The sequence below is a fragment of the Silene latifolia genome, chromosome Y (assembly GCF_048544455.1).
Source record: "Silene latifolia isolate original U9 population chromosome Y, ASM4854445v1, whole genome shotgun sequence".
Classification (NCBI taxonomy): Eukaryota; Viridiplantae; Streptophyta; class Magnoliopsida; order Caryophyllales; family Caryophyllaceae; genus Silene; species Silene latifolia.
Window position 1 is genome coordinate 63,257,000 of NC_133538.1, and position 13,731 is coordinate 63,270,730.

At 40.1% G+C, this 13,731-nt stretch overlaps 1 long non-coding RNA gene across 1 annotated transcript; it reads left to right on the forward strand.

The window, feature by feature from the left end:
- The first annotated feature begins 10,486 nt into the window (after positions 1–10,486).
- Positions 10,487–13,012, forward strand: LOC141627392 (uncharacterized). Its single transcript, XR_012536961.1, has 4 exons — positions 10,487–10,749; positions 11,460–11,605; positions 12,453–12,539; positions 12,792–13,012. It is a non-coding gene; the product is annotated as an uncharacterized LOC141627392 (long non-coding RNA).
- Positions 13,013–13,731: the final 719 nt, after the last annotated feature.

Sequence of the window (13,731 nt, forward strand, 5' to 3'; positions counted from 1 at the left end):
GGAATATTAACCGCAGCCGGGATTGAAGGAACTGGTTCCTCCAATGGTTGCTCGGCATTTGGTTCTAGAATCTCCGACAGCTCGAAGGTTCTATTACTCTTCGCATTCTCGATAAACTCCTTCTCTAAGAATGTCGCACTAGCCGCAACAAATACACGTTGTTCGGTTGGCGAATAGAAGTAATGACCAAATGTTCCTTTAGGATAACCTATAAAGTATGTCTTGACCGATCGCGGGCCGAGCTTATCCTCGTGTCTCCACTTGACATAAGCCTCGCAGCCCCAAACCCGTATAAAGGACAAGTTAGGGACCGTTCCCTTCCATAGTTCATGATGCGTGTCATTTATATGATGTTTTACATCTCTTTTTACACGCATTTCAGAGCTCATTTGTTTAGTTTATGCTACATTTCTCCCTATTTCCGTCTACTTCCGTATTTTGTACTTTATTGCAGAAATGTGAAGAATTCGACGGGAAATCAAGCCAAATCCGCCCCCGAGTAATCTGCATTGCGAATGACGTAAAGGAATTGCTTAAGGAACGAGCTTGGTGCGCGATCCAAGGCCCAAAAGACAAGTCCACGAGAATAAAGAAGTCAAATAGCAGCTCATGCAGTCGATCGACTAGACCCATCAGTCGATCGACTAGACCCATCAGTCGATCGACAAACTATCGGGATCCAGAAGCTACTGTTGCTAAGATCCAGTCGATCGACCTCACTGCTTAGTCGATCGACCACATCGCTGCTCCAGACGGGAATTAAAAGTTTGAGAAACTTGAAGCCCGTGAAGTTTAGGTTTTGGAATAAATTGTTACGCTTATTTGCTATATAACGTAACACAAACATCCAGTCTTAGATATCAGATTTTTACTTAAGTTTTATTATCAGTAACTTTGAGTTTGAGTTTAGAATAATTAGGGTTCAAGGTTTGCCTCGGTTTTGAATACGATTTGCTTGGATAATTCGGCCTTGTTCTTTTCCTTCACAATTCTACACGGTATTCTACTGTTTCTATTTCAGTATTTTGCTTATAGTGTTAGAATTGCTAAATCAGTTTCCCAAAAAGCCGAACTGTTGTTTTATGTTAATTGTTTCTTCCGCCGTTTAAATCATGAATTCAATAGTTAGATTTATCATTGATGTTATTGTTTTTACCCTTGCCATGAGTAGCTAAATAGCTTGTGCTAGGATGTAGGCGATTTGTGGCTAGGCGGCATTAGATTGAACACGGCCTGAACCCGCGTGTTGGTCGATCGACTGACCACGTCGGTCGATCGACTGACCTCGTGAGGATTTCCTTCGTTTTAATTGGTTTTAATCTCGTATTTAACAAATTGAATGCATGCGACCAGTTAGATACCTATTTTGTGACCAACCCATTAGATCGAAAGATAGGGTAGGTTATTTGACCATCAATTAATTGACTAAACTGTGCTAAGATCGAAAGATAGGTATAGTTTAGACCATTAGTCACTTTTCAGGACGAAAGTTAGTATTAGTGACATTAGGGACCTATAGCGAGATCGAGAGATGCTATTTGTTAGGAGCGGACCGAGAGGACCTCTTATTTCCCGCCTTACCTGTGTTTGATTCAGACCGACTTAGTTTGCCGCGCTTAGAAGCTATAATGACCCGACCATCCTAGTACCCTTCTTTTATCTGTTTAAATCATATCTTTAGTTTATTTTCTTTTTATCGTTATTAGTTATAGACCAATTCAAATCAACCCCCACAATAGTTACCCCTGACTGAACATTAATCAACTAAAGTTTACAACTGCCTCCTTGTGGTTCGACCCTGTTACCACTAGCCTAGGTTAGTCTTAATAGGAGATTATAAATTTTATCTTTGGTACTCACAACGACGGGTATCAAATTTTGGCGCCGTTGCCGGGGAGGCAATAGTCCTAATTTTAGTTGTTTTAGTTTTTAGTCTTTCTTAGTTTAAGGAACGTCCGTTCCTTAAACTGTTCTTATATTTTGTTGTAGTTTCCTCTTATGCGCAGGTCTCAGGGTGGTCCATTACTGCCGTTTGATCCAGAGATTGAAAGATCTTTGCACGTTAAGAGGAGATTATTTCAAGAACGACAACTGGAAGAGCCTAGTTCTCATTCTAGCTTTTACGAGAACGAGCTGTTCGAGGGAAATCCACCATCTTCACTCGTTTCTACAGCTTCAGCCGAGACAGTTACTTCTCCAGAAATTTCAGTCATGGCCGAGGAAGCAAGTATAGCTAGTTTTTCTGAGCCGACAGCCGACAATTTATACAAGGGGTTCGAGTTACCGGGACATGCCAGGAAATTCGAACCAAAGCCTGCCTATATCACTATGGTCGAGAGAAATCAGTTTGGGGGAGCTGCAAATGAAGATGCAGCTAGACATATGGAGACCTTTATTGACACACGCTGCTCCATTCCCCCCCACCAGTGGCGTGACCCAGGATCAAATCAAAGAGACCATGTTCATCTTCTCCCTTCGTGATCTTTGCAAGGGAGTGGTATAGAGATCGGACCGAGCCGCTCAGGAGATCACTGATTGGAATACATTGGCCTTGGCGTTCTACAAGAAGTACTTTTCTGCTTCAAGGACGATCGCCATTAGAGCTCAAATCACGGGCTTTAAACAAGGGCCAGATGAGAATTTCCACGAGGCATGGGTCCGATTCAAGAAGTTGGTGCGAACCATACCGCACCATGGGTTTGAAAAGTGGAGCTTGTGCAATCATTTCTACAATGGGTTGTACGACGATCAGAGGGCCATTTTGGATCTTTGCAGCCAACGGGAGATTTCTTTGAAAATTTGGGAGCAACCAAGGGGTGGAAGATCATTGACGATCTAGCTACCCACAAGGCCGAGTATGGGAATTCGAGAGGGAACCAGAGGAGAGCTGCTGAATCTTCCTCTGTTCTTTGCACTTGAGGCTCTCACCGCGAGATTTGACAAGTATGAGCTAGGAGGAGCCTCTAAGGGTGGGATATACCAAGTCAATCTTTGTGTCGACGGTCCCTTCCTTTGTGAAAGGTGTGGAGTTGAGGGCCATGTCTCGAAGAACTGCCCTAGTCCCTTTGAATCTTGTCGCCTTTCAACACTATAGGCGAACAACACCTACTATGAGCCACAAAGATCCGAACTTGAGTTGGAGAAGCCAGAATGTTTTGAATCCAACTCAACCTCCGCCATGGAAAGCCATATGTGCCTCCGCATCAAAAAAACAACAAGAATACCAAAAGCCTCCTTATGTGCCACAAGAAGAACAAACGCAAAATTCTGAATTTTCCGAATGAAAAATCTATTCTTTGAAGGAGTCCCAAGCAAGAGAGGCCGGGATGAAGTTACTAGAGAGCCAAATAGCTCAGTTGGCTAGTAAAAGTAACACTCGAGCTCCCGGACACTTACCCACTCAACCCGAACAAAAAGAGACCCTACATGCCATCACCTTGAGGAGCGGGTCCACACTTGAGGGTCCTGCCATGGTCGAGAAAGCTGTTGAGAAGAATGAGGCAGATCCGAGTCCAAACAAAGCTGTAACGAATAAATCAAAAAAACAGCCGTCTGCCAGGTATTTCAGTCGATCGACTGAAGTACCTAGTCGATCGACTGAAACACGGGTTACAAGAGCTTCGAATCAGTGCAACCCTTGATCGATCGATCGAGGAGGGTGGTCGATCGACCAATATCACTGCTGATGTTGAAGAGTTTCGTCCTTTAATGCCAACTAATCTACGAGACCACTTGTTTCGGGGTACCACAGTCCCGAAGATTTTAGGGCAGACCGAGTGTCGATGAGTCGATCCCGCTCGAAGTTCGATCCAATGACGGTCAATGGTTCTCATTTGAGACGGTCCGAGGAGGGGTCTAGCTTCAACAAAGAAAAGGTGACGGACTTCCGGCCCAAAGTCCAAGGACGGCGCGCGAATTAGAGGAGAGGGCTAAGGTGCTCCTTACTGACCCCATATCCGGAGAGACTCGTGACAACCAAGGAACAGGTATCTTTCAGTAAGTTTGAGAAAGTTATTCGTAGCTTAAATGTTCAGGTACCCTTCCTTGAGTTAGTTAACCAAGTGCCAGCGTATACTAAGTTTATGAAACAGTTGTTGTCAAAGAAAAAATCGCTTGAACATGTTCATACTGTTGCGTTAACTAAAGAGTCTTGCTCCTACTTGTCTCACACTGCGCCCCATAAGTTAGAAGACCCGGGCAGTTTTTCCGTTCCTTGTAGCATAGGTACCTTTTCTATCGAAAAGGCTTTATGTGACTTAGGAGCGAGCATAAGTGTCATGCCCTTGATTCTAGCTAGGAAGCTTAAACTGACCAGGTTTGCTATTACTGAGATGACAGTCCAGATGGCTGACCGATCTGCGGTCGAGCCCATAGGAGTCCTAGAGGACATACCCGTCCAGATAGGGAAGTTTTTCTTCCCTGTCGACTTTGTTGTCCTTGATATGCCTGAGGATGACCATATTCCCATCATTTTGGAAAGGCCATTTTTGCACACTGCTGGTGCAGTCGTCGATGTCGGTCTAGGTACCTTGACTTTCAAAGTGGGAAAACACTCTATTGTTTTTGCCCAGCCGGCTAAGAAAAAGGATCCCATGTGGCCTGGCACTTGCAACACGGTTTCTGAAAAGAAGTCGTATTTTGTGCTCGATGAATTACCTGTCTCTATTACTACTCCCGTATTAACCCCTCCGCCCCAGACTGGGAGCGAAAACGAGGAAAATTTTGTTGTTTTAGATAATGCGGGGAGCTGGTTTGGGGAAGGAAGAGCATTTGGATGCTCCAGTGCGACAGAGCGAATCGTTTCAAGAGGCGGTCTTGGATGCCTAAGTTATGGGACTGATGAGGAAGTGGAAGATGAGCCCGCCAAGGTGAGATGGTCTGATTTGGAGTCTGACGATTCCAAGGAAATCCTTGATTGGGGAGATGACGAAGCTGATCAGCTGAGTTCTCCGTCTGTCGAAGCTAAGAAGGGTGCGACTGATAAGATGAGCACCATTGAGGCTACCTCTAGTAGCCAGAAGCCGACGAAGTGGGCCATACCGTGGTCCTTCTTGATCAACATTAAGTTGATCAAATGCGTTATAAACTTCATTTTTGATTTCGTTAAGACATTTTTTTTATTGCTTTTGTGTGCGCGAAAACTTCGCTTTTATTATTTTTTGCTTAGTTTTTTTTATGCACTTTAGACTTCTTCTGGGTTTTGCGCAATTTTGAGCGCGTATTATTGTGCTTTTGCAGGTATTTAGAGCTTATTAGCTCAAATCATTGAGCAATTACGAAGAAATAAGACACTGCAGCAGTGTTTTCAGTCGATCGACTGGAACCATTGGTCGATCGATCGAATTGCAGGTTTACAGTGAGCTACTGTTCACGTCCACTTGGTGGTCGATCGACCTTAGTGGTCGATCGACCACTGCTGCTGCTACATTCGTTTACGACCTTTCCCCTGCTGTGTTTGGTCGATATGCGGACCTAAGGGAGTCTTCTACTCCACTTTATTTTCCGTCGAATTATCTATTTCTTCTATTGTCTCATTTATGCACAATTTTTACGTTTCAAAATTGCTTTCTTCGGTCCTATGAGTGGTACTTTCTGTCTTTCAGGTACTTTTTGGTAGCATCATCGCTCTTTGAAACCTCCTAGCTCACGCCTGGTTTGGGAGGTTTCCTTTTTCGCGCTTTAAAGTCTTGTGAGTTCCCAAGTCTTTCCTTTATGTCTTTATGTTTTATTTTATATTCTCGCAAATTCCCGTTTTCCATTTTTCTTCATTACATGATTTTGCACAATGGGGACATTGTGCGATTTGGTTTGGGGAAGGGTTTTGCGTCGCATATCATTTGCTTGAATTCACGTTTAATTTTGTTTTGCGTTGTTTTATTTCATTTCTCTTATTTATACAAAAATTCAAAAAAATTGAAAAAATTTCAAAAAAATTCCATAAAATGCACGTTTATTTTAGCATATAGGTCGAGTCGGAACGGTAGTATTTCTATGATGATTTTGCTATTGCACCTGTTTTGCCTGAGCCTTGCTTGATTAACATGTTATTAGTAGAATCGTAAATGCATATCTACGAGTTTTCGTTACATTCTTGCTGAACTTGTGACTTGACTTTAATAATTGGCAACCTACATCATATTTCTGAGTTTTAGAGCCCATAACTGGTGACATTCATGACCAGTTCATCTAGGAATGTGAGTAGTACTCCTTATGAGACATGTTTCCTTAATTTGCATAATTATGAATTTGATCTACTTAATACCTGTATGCATTCGGTTTGTGGTTAGTTGACACATGTGGTAGAGGTTTCCTTTTCTCATTTTGCCCATAAGCTCCACACTGCCAAAAATATCCTTTTTGTCCCATTTGCTACATCCTACATATAGCCTACCTCTGTCAAGCTAGTAGTCTGGTTTCTGGGATTGTTACTCGTTTTTGGTAGCCATTGCTCTTTTGAGATGAAGTTGGGAGAATGAAATGAAATGGAAAGAAAGAAAGAAAAAAAAAAAAGAATAGAAAAAAATGATTAGAAAAAAAAAAGAAAAGAGAAAAGAAAAGTTTCTGTACTGTTCAGAGCAGTCGATCGACTGCTCCTTTAGGTCGATCGACTGAAGTCCGTGAAAGAAAAAGAAAAAAGTCAATTCGCATAATTTAATCCTTATCTTTTGGCGATTTTTGCTCCCATGATTCATTTATATCCATTGGGGAGTTAGTTGATTACTTCTATTTTGGAGCTTGTGAGATTTGTGCTTGCTATAGCACCATTCTATTTGCCTATGAGCAAGAAGTTGGATGTTGTCCTTTGGTTCCGTTCTGGTACTAGCTTGATCACCTGTACCTCCACTTTTCCGTAAATGTTTTGCCTCTTCTTACCCATACCTCGCATTTCCATAATTATACCTCGGCATGTGTCAATGGTCATCTGTTTGGTTGGAATGCATTTGTACGGTCATAGAGGTCATCTTCATAATTTATTGCTGGCATGTTTTCATAGGTCGCAGTTAGGTGAGAGTCTGTACAAAATTTACTTCTTTCTATCTTACATATATATCACCTGCGCTTATTGAGTGATTTGAGTGACCCGTGAGAGTCCAGTTTGATAAGTCTTTACAGTCAACGGTTGTGACCTTTTAACGACTTTATAATTCGTTTGCATGATTCACATTACTAATTGATTGTTGGTTGTGCATTAAATTGGTTTAGGCCCTACAGTTTGCATTTCGCTCTGAGATTGGACTCGTTCCATTAGGTCATTAGATCGAGTCTAGTTCTTGCTTGGGGACAAGCAAGGTTTGGTTTGGGGAGATTTGATGCGTGTCATTTATATGATGTTTTACATCTCTTTTTACACGCATTTCAGAGCTCATTTGTTTAGTTTATGCTACATTTCTCCCTATTTTCGTCTACTTCCGTATTTTGTACTTTATTGCAGAAATGTGAAGAATTCGACGGGAAATCAAGCCAAATCCGCCCCCGAGTAATCTGCATTGCAAATGACGTAAAGGAATTGCTTAAGGAACGAGCTTGGTGCGCGATCCAAGGCCCAAAAGACAAGTCCACGAGAATAAAGAAGTCAAATAGCAGCTCATGCGATCGATCGACTAGACCCATCGATCGATCGACAAACTATCGGGATCGAAGCTACTGTTGCTAAGATCCGGTCGATCGACCTCACTTTGCTTAGTCGATCGACCACATCATCGTCGCTCCAGACGGGGAATTAAAAGTTTGAGAAACTTGAAGCCCGTGAAGTTTAGGTTTTGGAATAAATTGTTACGCTTATTTGCTATATAACGTAACACAAACATCCGATCTTAGATATCGATTTTTACTTAAGTTTTATTATCGGTAACTTTGAGTTTGAGTTTAGAATAATTAGGGTTCAAGGTTTGCCTCGGTTTTGAATACGATTTGCTTGGATAATTCGGCCTTGTTCTTTTCCTTCACAATTCTACACACGGTATTCTACCTGTTTCTATTTCAGTATTTTGCTTATAGTGTTAGAATTGCTAGATCAGTTTCCCAAAAAGCCGAACTGTTGTTTTATGTTAATTGTTTCTTCCGCCGTTTAAATCATGAATTCAATAGTTAGATTTATCATTGATGTTATTGTTTTTACCCTTGCCATGAGTAGCTAAATAGCTTGTGCTAGGATGTAGGCGATTTGTGGTTAGGCGACATTAGATTGAACACGGCCTGAACCCGCGTGTTGGTCGATCGACTGACCACGTCGGTCGATCGACTGACCTCGTGAGGATTTCCTTCGTTTTAATTGGTTTTAATCTCGTATTTAACAAATCGAATGCATGCGACCAGTTAGATACCTATTTTGTGACCAACCCATTAGATCGAAAGATAGGGTAGGTTATTTGACCATCAATTAATCGACTAAACTGTGCTAAGATCGAAAGATAGGTATAGTTTAGACCATTAGTCACTTTTCAGGACGAAAGTTAGTATTAGTGACATTAGGGACCTATAGCGAGATCGAGAGATGCTATTTGTTAGGAGCGGACCGAGAGGACCTCTTATTTCCCGCCTTACCTGTGTTTGATTCAGACCGACTTAGTTTGCTGCCGCCGAAGCTATAATGACCCGACCATCCTAGTACCCTTCTTTTATCTGTTTAAATCATATCTTTAGTTTATTTTCTTTTTATCGTTATTAGTTATAGACCAATTCAAATCAACCCCCACAATAGTTACCCCTGACTGAACATTAATCAACTAAAGTTTACAACTGCCTCCTTGTGGTTCGACCCTGTTACCACTAGCCTAGGTTAGTCTTAATAGGAGATTATAAATTTTATCTTTGGTACTCACAACGACGGGTATCAGTTCATATGGAGTCTTGTCAACAGCTTTAGACGGACTTCGGTTAAGTATTAGAGCAGCTGACAGAAGAGCATAACCCCACAATGAATCAGGCAACACGGTGTGACTCATCATGGATCGAACCATATCAAGTAGTGTTCGATTTCACCGTTCGGACACACCATTCAACTGAGGTGTTCCAGGTGGAGTTAACTGTAAGGCAATCCCACAGTCCTTAAGGTGTTGATCAAACTCGTGAGAAAGATACTCGCCACCACGGTCTGATCGTAGTGTTTTAATCTTTCTACCCAGTTGATTCTGTACCCGATTCTGGTATTCTTTGAATTTCTCAAAGGACTCACTTTTATGCTTCATCAAGTAGACATAGCCATATCTACTTAAATCGTCCGTGAAAGTGATGAAATACCTATAGCCTTCTCGTGCGGTGATTGACATAGGTCCTCACACATCCGTATGTATGAGTCCTAATAGGTCAGCAGCGCGCATTCCAACACCTTTGAAGGAAATTCGAGTCATCTTACCAATGAGACATGATTCACACGTGCCAAATGATTGAAAATCAAAGGCCGAGATAGCTCCATTCTTTATGAGCTGTTTAACGCGTTTCTCATTAATGTGTCCCATACGGCAGTGCCATAGATAAGTTTGATCTTTGTAGAGGTGATCATGGGCCGGGCCAGTGCGGGCTTGGGCCGGGCCTTTCTATCCAAAACGGCCCATTTGCGTGGGTCGGGCTGGGCCGGGCCAGATGCGTGGGCTTATTTGACAAGCCCAAAGCCGACCCTTATGGGCTAATTTGGGCTTTTGGGCCTAAATGGGCTTTTCGGGCCCTAAAATTTACGACTTACATTAGAAAATAATTAGCATAATACCTTCAATTACTACTTTAAAAACATACGTAGTTTATAAAATTGTACAAAATATGATGAAATGCTTATGAATTGCTCTCCAAAATAAAATAAAGACAAACACCCCCACTTTAGAATGCTTAATCATGCATTCGTGATATGATTTATGTTATATACACATTGTTTTATAAATCTAAAAAAATATACTTGAGTTTTTAAAAAGGTGTTTATAACTTAAACACTATTTTAATAGGTTTTATAAAAAAAAATATTCACTTATTAATAAATATGGCCCGGGCCGGGCCAAAATTTGGGCCGAATGTTTGGCCCAAACCCGGCCCAAAAATATGTTGGGCCTTTTTGGGCCAGCCCATGGGCTTTTTTGGGCCAAATCAAAAGGCCCAAGCCCTTCTAAAAAGCGGGTGGGGCCGGGTAGGGCCAATGGGCTTGGGCCATTTGATCAGCTCTAGATCTTTGTCACCAACCTTTAACTTTATATTCATCACTACTACAAAACTCGTTATGGACATCAGTCGATGGACATCGGATTATCTGGAAAACCGATGTACATAACATGCTCATCGGTTGTTTGCAAAAAACTGATATGCATATAATTATATGTACATCGGTTGCGTTAAAAAACACATGTCCATTATTTCTGATTTTAAAGGACATGTGATATTTAATAAAACCCATGTCTATATAAAAGTCATGGACATGCGAAATTGCATTTAACCGATGTGCATCTAAAGTGAAAATTATAGGCGGCAAAAAATATTTGCCTCACCGCCATCACTTATAATTTCGACTACATACATTTTTCCCCAAATCCTCTCCCTCACTCTCACTCCCAAACCCTAACCCCAAAACCCCGTACTCACTCTCCCTCCCGCCGGCTACCAACCTCGTCCACAAACTTTCCTTTCTCACCTTTATTTTCAAGGCCAATCTATCTTCACAGCAATTTCAATTATTTTCATTGAGTCAGCCATCTCCATCAGTTCAAATTCAATGGCAAACTAATGTAATTAGCAATTCAATCAATTGCCAATTTCATGGTTTTTTAGGTATGATTGTATCACTATTTTGCTATTTATCTTCATGCATTTTGGTTTTTGGTTCCCTCAAAAGGGAATTTAATTTATGGTTTATTTTAATTATCGATTCTTTGGTCGCTTTTGTATTACTCAGTATTGTTTTCAAATTTCTGGAATAATATTAAGGTATGTTTTGATAAATCAAACTAATTGAGTAATTTGGTATTGCATACATACATTTGAGCCGATTACTACTTGCAATTTGGTTACAACTGCTTTAATTATGAAGTTCGTAGCCAAATATAACTCTTGGAATTAACTGATGATGTTTTATTCCAATTATTAAGTGGTACTTCCTCCATTCAACTCCACTCTACCACTTTCTTTTTTCACGTTTGCCAACGCGTGTTTTACGTGCTAAATATCATTAGCTACGTATTTGCAAAAATTATAAAAGTTAGATATTTTTAATGTACTCGTAAAGACGAATCAAACAAGATCCCACATGAATATATTTCCACTTACGTATCGAGAGAAAATCGAAATTGAATACACAATTGTGAATAGTGTACAAAAGTGAAATAGGTAGAGTGGAGTTGAATGGAGGAAGTACAAATCTTTAAGTTAGTAAGATAAACATCTGAGGTTATTCATGTTATCCTCCCCCAATAGCTACTTTTTTTTCAGGTTGGTCAATTTTGAAGTACTTGTAACTTGCTAACTTCTTATTCACATCACAGAGATGCATCATTTCGTCAGTCGTCATCCTAATTGAATGCGTAGTATATATTTTCTTCCCAAAAACTAGCAATCTGTCCTCTTTTCACTGTCAATGTCCTCATCTATCAAGATTCTCTCCCTGTTAAACATTTCTTAACAATCTCTGGTAAGTTTTTCTCCCCATTTAATTTTTTTACTATTTATTTGAAGGATCATAATGACATCTTGCCATAATGGTGCTTCGTACCTGTTCCCGTTGTCGAGTTCTCCGCATTCAAGTAGATAGCATATTGTTCAAATCCTTTCACAATTTATTACAATTGTATACCACTTTAGACATTATTTCATTCATTGCTCACTAAATCAAATCCCGGTTTCTTTCAATCTCTGTCATATATTTGTCGGGTTGTTTTCCAATGATTTGTTTTACAGGGTACTTTTTATGGCTACTATTTTTTTTTATCTTGCCAGCCACACGGGTCTTAAACTTTACTTTTTACGCATGTGTTTGACGAATTGCTAGACCAATAAATTTTCATCTTTGAATACTAAATGTTTGCCGAATTGCTAGACCGATAAATTTTTTCGGCTTTTCAAAATGGTTTAAATTATCATCATCCTTTTTCTACAGAGTTTATTAGGCTCTAATGATTCATTAGTTAAATCGAATTACTAACGGTATCTTATCTTTGATGGCTTTCCTGATGGTTTTTTTTGGGACTATTTAGTTTCAATATTTGGAGTACAACATACAAAGAATTGTCGTTTTATGCATCGAAAATTCAATTGCAATCGGTAAATTGCGTGCTACTTAAACTTAATGCTGTTTCAGGAGGTTACAATAAAGTCATTGGCCTATGTAATGTTCTAAGTAAGTCGTACATGTAGCAAAAAGAAACAAATGACACTTTGCACAGATTCGTTCACTGCCGTCCTTTATATCTTATAGTTACCTTTTATAAAAATGTTTATACTATGCATTGAAAATTTTCAATCCACTTCTGTTTTCACAGCATACTTTCTGCATCCATCTATTAGGAGGATTCGTACAAGTATAATATCCAAGTCGGCGTCTTCACGAAAGTGCGAATTGCGCCAAGGTATTACTTCATCATATAATAATTTATGGTACATCTAATTGATTTTGAGTTGAACAAAAGACTTGAGTTTGTAATGTTGTATTTGTGTCTGACTTTTCTCTTTCTCTCGGATTGTTTACCATTTTATGGATGTTTTCATACCATCTACCTCCTCCTCCTCCCCCCTTGGCTTTAGGCTTTTCGTTGTCATTCAAAAGTGGAATTGTCCCCCAACTTATCTATAGAAAATGCCTAACTTCCCTTTTGAACCAGGCGGAGCTGACAGTTTCAGATTTTTAAGGAACTGGCGCTGGGATTCTAGCTGCTGCTAGCACAGTCATTAGTACATTTGCACTTGTTTTTGTCGCTGAGTGGGGTGACTAAGTCATTTTCATTTTCTATGCATTGTCATTTTGCTTTATCATATATCCATTGCTAGTTGAACCGATTGATTGTATACAGATATTTTTTGTTGATTATGGAATCATTTTGCATCGTCATCATGTGTACGACTAATATGGGCAACAACGTAATATTTTTTTTCTATAAAAAATAATAATTATAGACATCGGATTTTTGCAAAAAACTGATGTCCATTGATCAAATAGACATCGGTTTTTCTAAAAATCCGATGTCCATTGATCAAATAGACATCGGTTTTCCTAAAAATCCGATGTGCAAATTTTAATGGACATCGGTTTAAAATCCGATGTCCATTAATCCACAATGGACATGACCAAACTCTACATCGGTTGTATATCCGATATCCATATAGCGAAAAGTCCGATGTCCATCACAAGTTTTGTAGTAGTGCATTACGTGCAATATTTCAGTGGTCTGATCTAAAACATAAATTCCATTCATGTAGACTGCCTTGCTATAAATCATATCGTGTAATGAGAAAATGCAGCTATTATTCTCTATTACAAATGAAAAACCAAGTTTGTCAAGTGCAGAAACTGAAATAATGTTTTTGGATAGACTGGGTACATAATAGCAGTTATATAAAAATAACTCAAATCCGCTAGGAAGCTGGATCACATATGTTCCCCTCGAGACGGCAGCCACTCGTGCTCCATTCCCGACACGCAGGTCCACCTCACCCTTTACGAGGGGTTCGATGTTTCGGAGGCCCTGCACATGATTGCACAGATGAGAACCACAACCAGTATCTAGTACCCAAGTTCCGTAACTTGCGTGGTTTATCTCAATC